The sequence below is a fragment of the Pinus tabuliformis genome, chromosome J, assembly GCF_031772625.1.
Source record: "Pinus tabuliformis cultivar Carrire ecotype Pingquan chromosome J, CPIR1, whole genome shotgun sequence".
NCBI classification, from domain to species: domain Eukaryota; kingdom Viridiplantae; phylum Streptophyta; class Pinopsida; order Pinales; family Pinaceae; genus Pinus; species Pinus tabuliformis.
The window spans coordinates 1,284,713,925-1,284,729,674 of NC_142295.1; positions in this window are offsets into that span (position 1 = coordinate 1,284,713,925).

Genomic DNA, 15,750 nt, shown 5'->3' on the forward strand with positions numbered 1-15,750 from the left:
TTTTAGCAAGACGAAATATAGATACACATGCATGCCATACACTACAGATGATGTAGAATTGAAACTTTCCTATGTGTACCCCCTGCTCTAAGCTTCTCTCTAGAAAGAAAAAAGGAATCCATCCCTCATGAAGCTTCAAATTCTAACAAATACTATTTTCTTTTGTCTGTTGTTTTTCCACTCTTTAGACTTATATTTCTTTGGTTTTTTTTGGTCTAAAAATAGCCTTGGAGGCCACCTCTCTATTACTTTTCTTATGTTTTGGCTCAAATCCAGTAAAGCCTTTGTATGGTTATTATCGATACCTAAATTAAATGGATGATATGATTTCTCTAATAACGTGATAGAAGAAAATTCTTTATTTCTAATGTAAAATTCTAATTTACAAGAGTAATAATTGAGTCGAGACGCTCATTCTATAACCACTTCTGAAGGTGATGTACAATTCTTTATTTTTAATGTAAAACTCTTATCTTCAAGAATAATAATTGAGTCGAGAGGCTCATTCTACAACCAAGTGTGAAGGTGATGTGTAAGTTCATTCATCCTAAAACAAAAATAAAATATTCTTTAAATAGAAAAATGTTGGCTATGATTAAAAAGAAAAAAAATGTGTTATGCATATTTAATTAGTTGTCCATATGACCTAATATAATTTCCTGTAAAATAATAAAAAGGAAAAAAAACATGTTATGAATATTTAATTAGTTTTCCACATGACTTAATATAATTTCATGTAAAATAAATAGAAGAAAAAAAAAAAAAAAACTCAAAATTTTTTTAACATGTGATATATCTATATATAGAAAAAAAATGTTAAAAGAAAATATTTTAATGTTGTATAAAATGAAATATCCAATGTGGGTTATGAATACAATATTTTAATATGATTAATATTTACGTATACTCAAAAATATATTAATAACAAAAAAATCAACTCAATGCATGTCACACATCCACGAGTTAATTCACATATATATAAAAAATTACTCTTATCTCCTATGATAACCACATAACTTCTATTTAACTTATGATTATTATCATGCCAATGTAATTCATTGCATACAGTTAAATGTGTATTTTACATTTTATTATAATTATGTACAATTACACAGAGAATAATAATCTCTTTCAGATCTTAGTCTATAGGTCATGCACAGGGAATTAAGAGCTGAGACGAGACCACTTGTCAGTCTCTTGTGGTGGCTCAATTTACAAAATACACTTCTCATTTTGTGTTTTTGTATTACTGAACCTTACACTATGCATTAATTGTGCCATTGATGGATGTCCATATTTATGTCCTGCATTTAGTTCCTGCCCTTTGGCCCTTCATTCTGCATTAATCTAGCTAACTATTGTTTGGACTAGGTGGAGGTGGTACTAAGCTGGAGACTTTACTACAGTACCTCGTTTGTTGTATCTTCGGGATCCTAGATCAACAGCCTCAAATCATCAATTGTATCAGATGGAGGGGAGGAACCTTGGGGTTTCTAAACCTTCGATTTGGTATGCTCGCCATTTTGTTTTCCCTCTTCTGGTTGTGGTCTTTGACATCTCCTGGGGAGGTTTCCCCTCTGGTTCAAGTATACATTGTTCACTGATTACAGTGCTCTGAGTCTACATTCTATACGGTGGACGTTGCTATGGTTATCTAAACATTTTGCTTCACTAGAAAGCCGTTGGGGTCTTCTTGGTATTCATGGTGTGGATTTGTCAGCAAATTGATTCTCGAGCTGAGTTAACTAGGTATATTTTGTAGAAAGTTTCTGTTAAGGTATTCCTCTGTCGTTCTTATTTACTGTGTAATTTTATTAACTTATTTTTCTCCACCTAGATGGGGTGCAGGGTTTTGCAGAGACAGATGGATGGGTCAGGAATTGGTCGAGACCATTGTTTGGCTCCTTGAACGTGTTGAAAGCCGGCTCATATGCTTTTTGGGTATTTACACTGTGCAAGGTTTCTTGATTGGTTTAAGTGGTTAGGGCCTCGATTCCATAGGGACCTCATAATTTACTTTCTGAAAATTGTAATATCAAAACCTTTGCTTAAGTTTTTTTGAAGCTATAAACATTGAGATACTTTAAGTTATCTACGTGGCTTTCTGGACTTATAAATTTTCCAATGTTGGACCAGCATGTCAACCGAGGTTTTGCTATTTATATATATCTATCGCCGAGGGTGGAGAGTCTCGAACCCTGGCTGGTAATGGCTACATTATTGTTTGAAATACTATTAAAGAAATCATAAATTTGTTACGAATATTTATAGTGTTTGAATGCAATATTTTTCATCGTTATTTAATTCAGGGTTTATCCCCGCAACATCTCTGCGTGGGTTTCGCTAGCTTAATGCTTGCATTCTAAGGTCAGATGATGTTTCTTTTTTCATTTGCATTATACTGATTAGAGAATTATACATGCCCTGTCACCTCTAGCAGTAGGGGTTTTTAAGTTTTAAAGGAAACGTCCTTAGATATTACTATCACAATGTATCTTAATGCCTTAAAATAATTGAGGGTTTTCTATTTCATGTCTCGTTTATACTGATTTAATTTATGGAATTAGTCTGGTCATTCGATTTATCTCTTGACTGGGAGCTCCTATTTTATTGTTTCCCTTACTTTGTTTAACTGGTTCCTGAGTTCCTTAAACTAGGACCCGCATTCTTTATCCGAACACTTATTATGAGTTAGGGTTCTGATTATATCCGTGGTCTCGGGAATTACCCTCTTTCTCTGTGTTTTTGTATTTCTACTTAGTTGTATAACCTTTAAGAAATATGTATTATCAAAGATTTATTTGTTATGATAATCTCCTTGTCGCTCTCTTGACAGAAAGGTTTGGTATTTTGATCTAGTATAATGATAATTTTATTGAGAATTTTTGACAGATAAGGATTTATTTTGGTTAGCATAATTATATTTCAGATTCATAACTATGTTTGTCTTATTACATTTCTCTTTCAGTTTCTAGGAATACTCTAAGTTTGGCTATTATTAAATACTAACTACTTTTTCCTCTGCATAAATTTATTTATTCACATACTATCATAGCATTCACCATAGTTAATCAAACTATCTCATTCCTAATTGCTGGAAATGATCATTATAATTACACTATAAACACGATAAAATCTAACTAATAAGAAAATAGAACTTTCACTTATCTAGACCACTGACCAGCCAAAATTATTCTTGTTTCAGACTGCAACCAGAACTTATTTTCTATGTCTTTGCCTCCCAACCTTGAGACTACCTCAATAGACTACCCCCGATCTATACCTGAATACATGAACTCTCTTTTTTTAATTGAGAACTTATAGTCTCACTGCCATCTGGTCCAAACCAGACATGGCCTCATAAACTGCCTAACGTTTCCACACATAATTTACCTTTGTGTTTATCATTCTCCTTGATCTCAGATACCCCTATCCTCTTGATCTTATTGAATAAATCCTCAAGAAATCAGTTAGGAGCAGGTAACTATCTCTCTAACTCATTAACAAGTAAAATAATATTTACTGATAACTGTTGGTTTATTTTCAAAAAAGAATTAAATTCCAAAATAGTATTATTCTAATGAAGAAAATAAATAGTTTGTTCAAACTACAGTAATTAAAATATTTACATGGTCTGGGGATATCACATCTTCACCCCATAAAATGTAACATTGTCCTGATGTTTTCCCTCTAAAAACAAATTCGAAAAGGTCTCCTTCATAAACTACTCATCTTTCCAGGTGGATTCTTCCGGCCCATAGTGCTACCATTGCACTTTAACCTAGATGATAACTCATTTCTGCAGCATTACTTCTCTTTGATGTAGTATAACCAGAGGTTCGACCAAGAACTCGCTTTCTGGTTTGACCTACATAGCAAAAAAACGACTTAAGTCATCAACTAGATTGTTTAATAAATCTACATTAAAAGATAAACTTCTTAAATATTTTACTTGAATGTTTTTCCAATTGATTATGTGTTTAGGATCATAAATGTATTTCTTACGTAGAGAAATGTGAAAGACATTATGCACACGAATGTGGCTAGGTAAGGCAAGTTGGTAAGCCACTGGTCTGATCCGAGCTAAAATTTGGAAAGGCTCGCAAAACCGGGGTGCTAGCTTAGCACATCTAGTCCATTACAGTGTGCTTTTCTTAGTTTGTACCCAAATGTAAACATGATCCGCTACATGAAATTCTTGAAAGCTCATTTTCCAATCAGAAAAGTTCTTTTGCTGGTTCTGAGTGGCTTTCAAGTTGGTTTGTACCCTTTTCACATCTCTTCCCTTTCCTCTAACATATCCGGTCCTATCATCAACTTGTCCTCTAGACCACTCCAACTCAAGGGTATCTTGCACTTACGTGCGTATAACACTTCAAAAGGACTCGTCTGTAGAGATGTATGGTATCCATTATTATCGGAAAATTCTACCAAGTTTAGGTAGTCCTCACATTTCGATGGTTGTTGCATAACATAAGTTCGCAACATGTCTTCAACCACTTGATTTACTCACTCCATCTGTCCATCCATTTGAGGATGATAGGCAGTGCTGAAGTGGAATTGTGTGCCCAATCCTTGAAAACGGGCCTTCCAGAAGGCTGATGTAAATTTCACATCGCAGTTTGAAATGATCATTTTGGGCATTCCATGTAATTTAAAAATGTGTTGCATAAAAATGTTAGCAACTTGCACCTCTTTATAAGTTGATTGGACTGGTATGAAATGAGCATATTTTCTCAATTTGTCTACTACCACCATGATGGAAACATTTTGCTTTTTTGACTTAGGTAGTTCGGTAATGAAATCAATGGATATGGTTTCCCATTTCCATTCAGGCATAGGAAGAGGGTGGAGTAAACCTGCTAGGTGTTGGTGCTCAGCTTTTATTTGTTGGCATTCCAGACATCTCGCTAAATATTCTACTACTTCATTCGTCATAGAAAGCCAGGAAAATTCCTTTCTCAGGGCAGAAATCATTTTGTGGTATCTGGGGTGGCCTGCATAAGGAATCATATGAAATTCATCTAAAATTAAATTTTTAAGATGTTTTTGGTTAGGCACATATAACCTCCTCCTATAAATCAACAATTCTTCTAAATTTACCTCATATCCTAATTGTTGTTCATGGTCGTTTGAAACTTTTGCTTGTTGCCATAAATGTTTATATACTAAATCTTGCATGGCTCTTTCACGAATCTGCTCATTAAATGTTGTTCTTGACTTACTGAAAGAAATTTCATATAAACAATTTACCTTTCAACCTAAGGCATCCACAATCAGGTTTTCTTTTCCCTTAAAATGTTTGAATTCAAAATCGAATTCACTTAAGAAACCTGCCCAATGAGCTTTCCTAGCATTCAAAATTGGTTGTTTAAAGTAGCTTGTTAGACTATGATGATCAATCAATAGCAGGAATTTCTTACCCATTAAGTAGTGTCACCACATATTTAAGGCATGAATCCCTGTTGTTAGTTCTAAGTCATATACAGAATACTTTTGTTCATACTCTTTAAGCTTTCTTAATTCATAGGCAACAACCCTGCCTTCTTGCATTAATATGCCACCTACACCCTCCTTGCTAGCATCCGTACAAACCACATATTCTTTATTGGGATCAGCAATGCTCAAAATGGGTGCGGTGGTAAGTAGATGCTTGATTTGATCAAAGCTCTTTTAGCAGTCGGGGGTCCATCTAAAGGCTTTCCCTTTCTTTTGCAGAGAAGTAATAGGATTTTCCACCCTAGAGAAACATTCCACAAATTGTCTATAATATCTAGCTAGACCCATGAATGATTTTATGTCAGCTACATCTTTCGGTACTAGCCATTCCATGATAGTTCTTATTTTCTCTAGATCTACTACGATTCCATTCTTGGTGATGACATGTCCAAAGTACTAGATTTATTCCTTAAAGAAGTCACACTTGTTGTATTTGGCATACAATTTGTGCTCTCTTAAGACTTGTAGAACAATAAAGAGATGTTCCTTATGTTATTCTATGATCCGAGAGTAGATTAGTATGTCATCAATAAACATTAATACAAACTTATCTAAGTATTGATGAAATATACTATTCATGAGACACATGAAGGGGTGTTAGTCAGTCCAAAAGGCAGCACTCTGAACTCATAATGTCCATAAAGAGTTCTAAATGATGTTTTTTCTATATCCTCCTCCTTTATTCGGATCTGATGATAACCTGAGCAGAGATCAAACTTTGAGAAGAGAGTCGCACCCTTTACCTGATCAAATAACTCATCAATACAGGGTAAAATCGAATTTATTTTTAATGTTCAACTTGTTTAACAAATGGTAATCGATGCACGTTTGTAATGTTCCATCCTTTTTCTTAACAAATAGCATTGGAGCTCCCCAAAGGGACACACTAGGTCGAATATACCCTTTATCAAGTAGCTCTTGCAGCCGCATTTTCAATTCTATTAGCTCCGGTATGATCATGCGGTAAGGGGCTCGGGAGACTGGGGCAACTCCTGGAATTAACTCAATGGTAAAATCTATGTCTCTTTTTGGCAGTAGGTCTTGGATTTCCTCAAGAAATACATCTAGGAAATCTTGTATCACTCGTATACTTTCTAAAGAAACAAATTTATCTTTAGAATCAGCATACCCTACTTGTATTGCATAAACTTAGTAGCATTTTCTAATGCATTTTCCTAATTGGGAGGATGTTACAAATCTTGTTTGCAGAGGTTTTTGAATACTTTGAATTTTCTGCCTTTCTCCTTTCTCATCCCAGTAATTAATGGTTTTGGTCTTACAGCTAATAAGGGACCAGTGTTTTTCCAACCAATCCATACCTATAAGGATGTCGTAGGACTCCAGAGGTAGCACATTAAGAATTGGCATGATAGACTGGTTAGCTAAACATAGAGGGTAATTACTGACCTTAGCCAAAACTCTTCCTTTTTCTCTTGTGGCTAGTGTACTAACCATGGATTTTTAAATTTAAGATATTGCAATTTACATTGTTCCACTATCTTAGGGCTAATATAGCTCAGGGTAGTCCCCCAATCAATTAAAATAGATATAGTTCTGTCAAAAACTTTACGTTCAAACTCAACCATGGTTGGTTGAAATTCTGCTTGATGGTCTTCAAGGGTGGCATTAATTTTAGGAATGATCCTTGCCACCTCTCGCACAGTAGATGCTTCTTGTATTTGCAAAATTTGTTCAGCTCCTCTGCGTTGTGGGTAGTTTTTGACATAGTTCAGGCCTTCACATCCCCAACATTATACAGGTGGTATATTATTTAATTCTGCTCCAGTTCTGCCAGCTTTCTCATTCATCCTGTTTTCGCCTGGTACCTTAAATCTAGGCTGATTTCCACTCATTTTCCAGTTAATTTTACCTTTAAATGATCCTTTGTTACCTGAGCCCTTGTTCTCTTTGTGGTTGGGAACAAATTTACATCCCTTTTTTTCAACCCACCTCTTGCTCATATCTTCCTTTGGTTTGTTTTACTTGTAACAGATCCGTGACTTACTAATAACTTTATCCATGGTTTTTGGGTTGTCAAACTCCAACTGTTCTTTCATGAACAGTGGAAGACTACTGATAAACCACTTCACCTTTTCTTTTTCTTTGTGTATGTAAGGGACATACCGAAGTAATGAAGTGAACTTGGTTATGAACTCATCCATGGTCATTTGATACAAGTAGAGATCATGAAACTCCTTTGCTTTTTTGTCATAAAATCTTTCCTTTAGACATTTTTCCTTAAAATATCTGTGAAAATTTTCTGAAGTTATGCTTTCTTCATTAGCTCTGCGGACTGTTTTTACTTCCTCCCACCATAATGTAGCTTCTCCTTGTAGCTGAAAAATGACTAGACGAGCCTTTAGATTATGGTCATACTCGTACAGCTGGAAATACTTGTTCATATTGATGAGCCATGCCTTTTCCACCTCTTCCTGTTCACTATCATAGAGAGGGAGCTTTATTTTTCGAAATTCACCAGCAAATTCCAATTTCTACCTTTTTTGTGTCTTGTGATTTGACACATTATCTAATTCTTATTCATGATTTTCTTCACCTCCTTTTGTTTCCATATTCTTAGTTCTATACTCTATTCCCTTGTCATATTTTTCTTTTCAGGGCTACGGACGAGTGGCCAATGATTCTGTCTGTCAAATAGACTTTTCATAATTTTCTCCCGCTCATGCATCAACCTTTTGTTGTCTTCCAGTAACCAAGCCATCTTGTCCTTTAGTTCTTGAACAATTTCCATGATAGTTGTGTTGGTATTTCGTGGCTCATCTCCCAACTACACCCATACTTTAGGATTACCTTCTCGAAATGAGGCTGGTCCTATTCCCATTACTAACTAGTGTGGTGGATTCCCAGTTCTCCTCATGATGACTTCTCCCTGCTTCCTATTTTCACATCACCAAGGTTGTTATTTCTTTATTCCAGAGGTCTTAGTTTAGTAACCTAAGCACTCTGATACCATATGTCACACATCCATGAGTCAATTCACATATATAAAAAAAATTACTCTTATCTCCTATGATAACCACAAAACTTCTATTTAACTTATGCTTATTATCATGCCAATGTAATTCATTGCATACAGTTAAATGTGTCTTTGGAATTCTATTATAATTATGTACGATTATACAAAGAATAGTAATCTCTTTCACATCTTAGTCTAAAGGTTATGCATAGGGAATTAAGAGTGGAGACGAGACCACTTATTTATCTCTTGTGGTGGCTCTATTTACAAACTCCACTTTCCATTTCACGTTTTTGGATTAATGAACCTTACACTGTGTATTAATTACATCGTTGATGGATGTCTGGATTTCTGTCCTACATTTACTTCATACCGTTTGGCCCTCCATTCTGCATTAATCTGGCTGATTTTTGTTTGGCCGAGGTGGAGGTGGTACTATGTTGGAGACTTTATAGCAGTACCTCGTTTGTTGTATCTTCGGGATCCACTCTGGATTGACAGCTTGAAATCATTTATTATATCGGATGGAGGGGAGGAACCTGTCAATCCATTTCAAGCATTTCAAGCTGTCAATCCAGAGTTCAGGTATCTTCGGGATCCACTCTGGATTGACAGCTTGAAATCTCCGGTTCAGGTATACATTGTTCGCTGATTACAGTGCTCTGAGTCTACATGCTATTCGGTGGTCGCTACAATGGTAATCTAAACATTTGGCTTCACTAGATAGTCGTTGGGGTCTTCTTGGTATTCACAGTATAGATTTGTCAGTAACCGGATTCTCCAGCCGAGTTAACTAGGTAGATTTCGCATAAAGTTTTTGTTAAGGTTTTCCTCTGTCATTCTTATTTACTGGGTAATGTTATTAACTTCTATTTCTCCACCCAGATGGGGTGGAGGGTTTTGCAAAGACAGAACATTGGGCGGGGAATTGGTCGACACCATTGTTCGGCTCCCTGAACGTGTCGAAACCTGACTCATATGATCTCTAGGTATTTACACTGTGCAAGGTTCCTTGCCTAGTTTATGTGGTTAGGGCCTCAACTCTATAGGGAGATCGTAATTTACTTTGCCAAAATTGTAATATCAAAACCTTTGCTTAAGTTTTTTTGAAGTTGTAAACATTGAGATAGTTTAAGTTATCTACGTGTCTTTCTAGCTTTATAAACTTTCCAATCTTATATCGGTGTGTTGACCGGGGTTTCTCTCTCTCTCTCTCTCTCTCTATATATATATATATATATATATATATATATATATATATATATCGCCGAGGGTGGAGAGTCTTGAACCTTGGCTGGTAATGGCTAAATTATTGTTTTAAAGACTATTAAAGAAACCATAAATCTGTTATGACTATTTACAGTGTTTGAATGCAATATTTGTCATCGTTATTTAATTCAGGGTTTATCCCTATAGCATTTCTGGGTGGGTTTCGCTAGCTTAACGCTTGCATTCTAAGGTGGGATAATGTTGCTTTTTTCCTTTGCATTATACTGATTAGAGCATTATACATGCCTTGTTGCCTCTAGCAACAAGGGTTTTTAAGTGTTGAAGGAAAGGTCCTCAAATCTTACGATCGCAATGTATCTTAATGCCTTAAAATAATTTAGGGTTTGCTATTTCATATCTCACTTATACTAATTTAATTTATGGAATTGGTCTGGGCGTTCAATTTCTCTCTCAACTGGGAGCTCCTATTGTATTGTTTCCCTTACTTTGTTTAATTGGTTCCTGAGTTCCTTAAATTGGGACCCACATTCTTTATCCAAACACTTATTATGAGTTAGGGTTCTAATTATATCCATGGTCTCAAGAATTACCCTCTTTCTCTGTCTTTTGGTATTTCTACTTAGTTGTATAACTTTTAAGAAATATATATTATCAAATATTTCATTGTTATGATAATCTCCTTGTCGCTCTCTTGACATAATGGTTTGGTATTCTGATCTATTATAATGATAATTTTATTGAGAATTTCTAACAGATAAGGATTGATTCTAATTAGCATAATTATATTTCAAATTCATAACTATGTTTGTCTTATTACATTTATCTTTCACTTTCTAGGAATACTGAAAGTTTAGCTATTATTAAATAATAACTATTCTTCCCTCTACATAAATTTATCTATTCACATACTATCATAACATTCACCATAGTTAATCAAACTATCTCATTCCTAATTACTGGAAATGGTCGTTATACTTACACTATAAACAGGATAAAATCTAACTAATAAGCAAATAGAACTTTCATTTATCTCGACAACAGACTAGCCCCAATTATTCTTGTTTCAGTCTGCAACCAGACCTTATTTTCTGTCCCTTATTTTCTATGTCTTTTCCTCCCAACCTTGAGACTACCTATGTAGTCTCCCCTCGAGTTGTTCCTCTCAAGTTGTTCTTGAATACAAGAACTCTCTTGTTTTAGAACATATAGTGTCACTGCCATCTGGTCCAAACCAGACATGCCTCATAAAATTGCCTAGCATTTTAGCACAAAATTTACCTTTGTGTTTATCATTGTCTGAAATCTCAGATACCCCTATCCTCTTGATCTTCTTGAATAAATCCTTAAGAAATCAGTTAGGAGCACGTAATTGTCTCTCTAACTTATTAACTAGTAAAATAACATTTACTGATAACTGTTGTTTTATTTTCGAAAAGGAATTAAATTCGAAAATAGTATTTTTTTAATTAATAAAATAAATATTTTGTTCAAACTACAGTAATTAAAACATTTACATGGTCAAGGGATATCACAATGCACATGTTATATAATCTCTATAACATTCCAAAATACAATTTAAAAAAATAAAAAAATACACATCCTTTTGTGCATTCTAAAATAAGTTTGTAGATGAAAAAATTTGGTTCCTCTGGGCTCATATTAGATCTGGTTAAGATGGATCTATGCTATTTTACCTTAAGAGAATATATATATATATATATATATATATATATATATATATATATATATATATATATATATATATATATATATATATTACACTCCAAATTATTTACCACTAGTAATTGCACCAAAGTTATATGAAAATAATAGAAGATTTGGGAATATCATCTTGAAAAACTCAATCACTAAATGTATCTCTTATTTCTAATAAAATAAATATTAGATAAAAATTATTCGCAAAAAAATTGAGAAAACTCTTACAAAAAGTAATTTTCTACTTTAATAGTTGCTTGATTGGACAAAGTAATTTCGTTATTGTCATTCATTGAAAATATTTTCACTCAAAACCTAATATTTCTCGTCCTCGTACTATCCAAGTTTGATAGTTCCATTTTTGTTGATAGGATAAGCAAAATGCCAAATCTGGAGTGAACCTTTGCTAGAAAAAGGTCAACAATATCAGGTATATTTAAAAAAGAATAGTCAATAATATGATCTTATTAATTATATTATGACTAAAATAATATTGTACTTCATGATGAGGCATTATTATAACCAAAGGCCTAGCACAACTTTTGGAACCTTTTGTCTAATTGATCACAGAGAAAATAATAAGTGATTTGTATATATGTACTCTTTTATGATGCGAGAAATTTCTCAAAATTTGATTAAATGCATATTTTGTTTTAACACATATTAATTTTAAAATAGTCTTAAATCTGAAGCTTTACTACTCCGATAAACTTATAATTATAGTAAAATTTAATTGAGAAAAAATAATTTATTATTCAAATAAATTTATTATTTTTCATAAAATTTTATGTAAAATTAATTAAAAAAATATGAATGTATCTACTTAAAATAACCCATAACTGCCATATCAATGTTTACCACACCAGGTCACCGAATATAAGAGCACAAAACCCATGGGATTAGCCCAATATGTTCCTCTTATTATTAGTCCCTGCCATCTGGCAATGGCCAGGGACTATAGTAATCCAAATGGGTTGATATAGCATTAATTTGAAGTGCTATTACGGTGATTATGGTGATTAAACCAAAGTTTCCAAATGCGTCGTGCCAGGATAAGCAAAGTCTTCTGGTTTGCCATCTTATTTGGCCTCTTCCCGAGGCGGAAGAGGCCGGAGCATAGGCTATTTTGCTTAGCCGTGTTTATTATTGGTGACCGTCAGACGATTTCATATATTAATGTTAACATTACTTAACATTAGTTTGAATTATTTGTAGTTTGAATTATTTGCAGTTTTAGTTTGAGCATATTGGCAGGGCATATTGGCAGGCAGGTGTTCTACATGCAGGTGTTGCAGCTGTCCAGGTGTTGCAGCTGTCCAAGTGCTGCAGCTGTCCATGCATGGCGGAGGTCTCATGTTTCGCTGGCCTCGCTTGGTTGGCCGGAGCATAGGCTATTTTTCTTAGCCGTGTTTATTATTGGTGATCGTCAGACGATTTCATATATTAATGTTAACATTACTTAACATTAGTTTGAATTATTTGCAGTTTTAGTTTGAGCATATTGGCAGGCAGGTGTTCTACATGCAGGTGCTGCAGCTGTCCATGCATGGCGGAGGTCTCATGTTTCGCTGGCCTCGCTTGGTTGTTAATACCCTGGACCTGACCTGCTCAGGAGCCGAATTACCCTGAATCGCAAAGCGACTGGGTCAATGGCTGGAACTGAAACCGGATCTGGGACTGGAACTAGAAGAGATGCTGAGGGGACTGGATCTTTCGAACGAATGGTCGGTATGGCTCCTGCCTTTGCCTCTCGAGCCTCGATGTCTTTGCCGAAACTCAAATGGAGCCTCGATGTCTTTGCTGAAACTCAAATCTAGTACAGCTAGTTGCTGCATCTCCCATTCACATGGTAAGCATTTCAGTGGGAAGTTTTCCCATCTTAGCGATTTTATTGCATGAGGAATTTGTGCAAAGTCTCCCTCAATGAGAGCCCCATCCATTTTTTGTTCCCTGCACAGAGAAGAATTCATACAATTTCATTAGGCATTGCTGAGACAGCCAACCTGCTACAGCAACATATTTGAAGACGCAAATAGGGTCTGTTTGAACGTTGATCACCTGTTTATTATGTCCCCTAATTATATGTATAGTAAGATTGGAATGTCGTATGATCTTCTGGATGGGTAGCGAGAACTCGCTCAGGTATGATATATGTAGTAACTATTTTTTTTCAGAACGAAATATGTAGTAACTATATTGGTATCTGGAATATCATAATATGTAATATATTCCTATAATGAAAATATATATCGTTTTTTTCTTGCTGAAAAAAAAAGTTACGCAGGGTTTTGTGTTCTTCATTAATAATATTAAGTACACGGTTTTGAGTTCATTCATTCTGATGAGAGCAAAAATTAATTACTTTAATTATATAAAAACAGATAGTAATTGAAGAAGCAAACCTGAAAACTGATTCTGCACATCGTCTGGTCGAATCGACCTCTAAATGCGTTCATCTTTCGGAGGAACACTCAGAAATGGGGCTCCTTCCAGTCCCCAAACAATAAATATAGTGCAAATCAATGTAATAAGCGCGAATACCTGCTTCCCTCGCAACCCCGGCAAAGATACCCCGCTCGTCATTGTTTCTACTCTACTAGAACCTATTTGTGATTACACAAACTGACGGATTTGAAATACTACACAGACTTATTCCCTTCGTTAATGCAATTATTCTAAACCTATCAACAAATATATTCTTTGAAAGCTGAAATTTGCAGCAAAAGAAATTTTGCATTTCTTGTTCGATTTTTACCCTCAAATTCGTCGTTTCCATTTGATTCTGAACCGACTGGTGTGAACTCTGGCTCCTTCACATCGATGTATCTTTCTAGTTCATATATTTGGCCCAACCTTGCTCGGATTCTCCAAGCAAAAGGCAAGCTCAACCCACCAGCTAACAAGCAAGCTAACTAGTCAGCCAGCATCATCAGCAAGCCACCAACATTGTTCTTCACGCTGGGTGCAGCAGACACCGAGGGGAGGTTGCGCTTCTGAGTAGCTCTTTGTCCTGCCTAACCCTCTTATGCTAATCCTCTTGGACTTGCATTTTCATGATTTGGGTTGCAAACAGAAATTGCATTTTCATGATTTGGGTTGCAAACAGAAAGCCCATACAGTATTGTTTTTTTTACTGCGGAGCCCGGAATAAGAAATGAGTGAACAGAAAGCCCATACAGTATTGTTTTTTTTATATATATTTACTGCAGAACCCGGAATAAAAATGAGTGAACAGAACAGGTCGAACATAAAACAAAATAATACCCAGAGCTTTATAAGCAGCTCAGACCAAGTGGGTGGGGTGCGACCGGAATGCTGGAATGGCTAGAGGGAGGACTAGATGAATCCTGCAAAATTGGTACCCCAGGCAGATCAATTGACTACTTCATAGGCGTTTTCTCTCGGTGAATCATGCAAAATCGTATATCAGATGTGAGTTTCATGCCTAGCCTCGCCTAGCCTGGCCTGGCTTGGAATTGCTTGAGCTTGTATTCAAAGACTTTGACCGTTCTGCAACCGGATTCATCGTCACGCTAGGAAAGAAAGGCCAGGTTCCTGAAGGAAAGGTAAGGTTGGTACGGTGTGGTGACTAATGGATAACTCAAGGACATGTGAAACGCATGCAATCTCCGCATTAGAACACTCATTGCTCGCAGACGCTCAATTTTAACGTATGCCCTGTAACCAAAACTAAATAAATAGCTCAATGTCTTATTTTCTCCCATGTGTATATATAAATATTAATCATTTGATATTTTTAGGACATGATCACCGTTGATTAAAAAATAAATATGGTTTATCTTGTTTTCTTTAACCGGAATTACAAACGTAGGGTTCACATTCCAAAATTTCTATGTATATGCATTTTTATTTAATTGTTTGGGAGATATGATATTTTTAAGCAAAAACTTATGGATATTTAATTTATTTAAATATTTTATATATGAGCCCGCCATGGTTACAACGCTCGTGGTGTAAAGCGTCTGAAGTTCGGGAAGGAAGCCTGGGAGCTTTCGATAGGTTGGAGTCCCTACCTAACCAAATACACCTCATGCGCACTGACCGACGTAATTATAAGGCATTATAATTAATTTCTAATTAATGCTCTCCAAGTTGCTCTATTGTATAATGCTAACGTATACCCTTATGTGTGTCAAGTGTATATGTCTTGTCAATTGAATGAACAATGATCCATCAACGCCACCTCCGTCGCTCGGTGGCTGCCATTACTGGTAAGCAAATGGGGCCGAACGTTTAAGTGGCAAACCGAGAGCCATCCAACGTGACTGCTTCCGTTCTGTAGTCCCGTACTAAAGCACAACAAAGCAGCT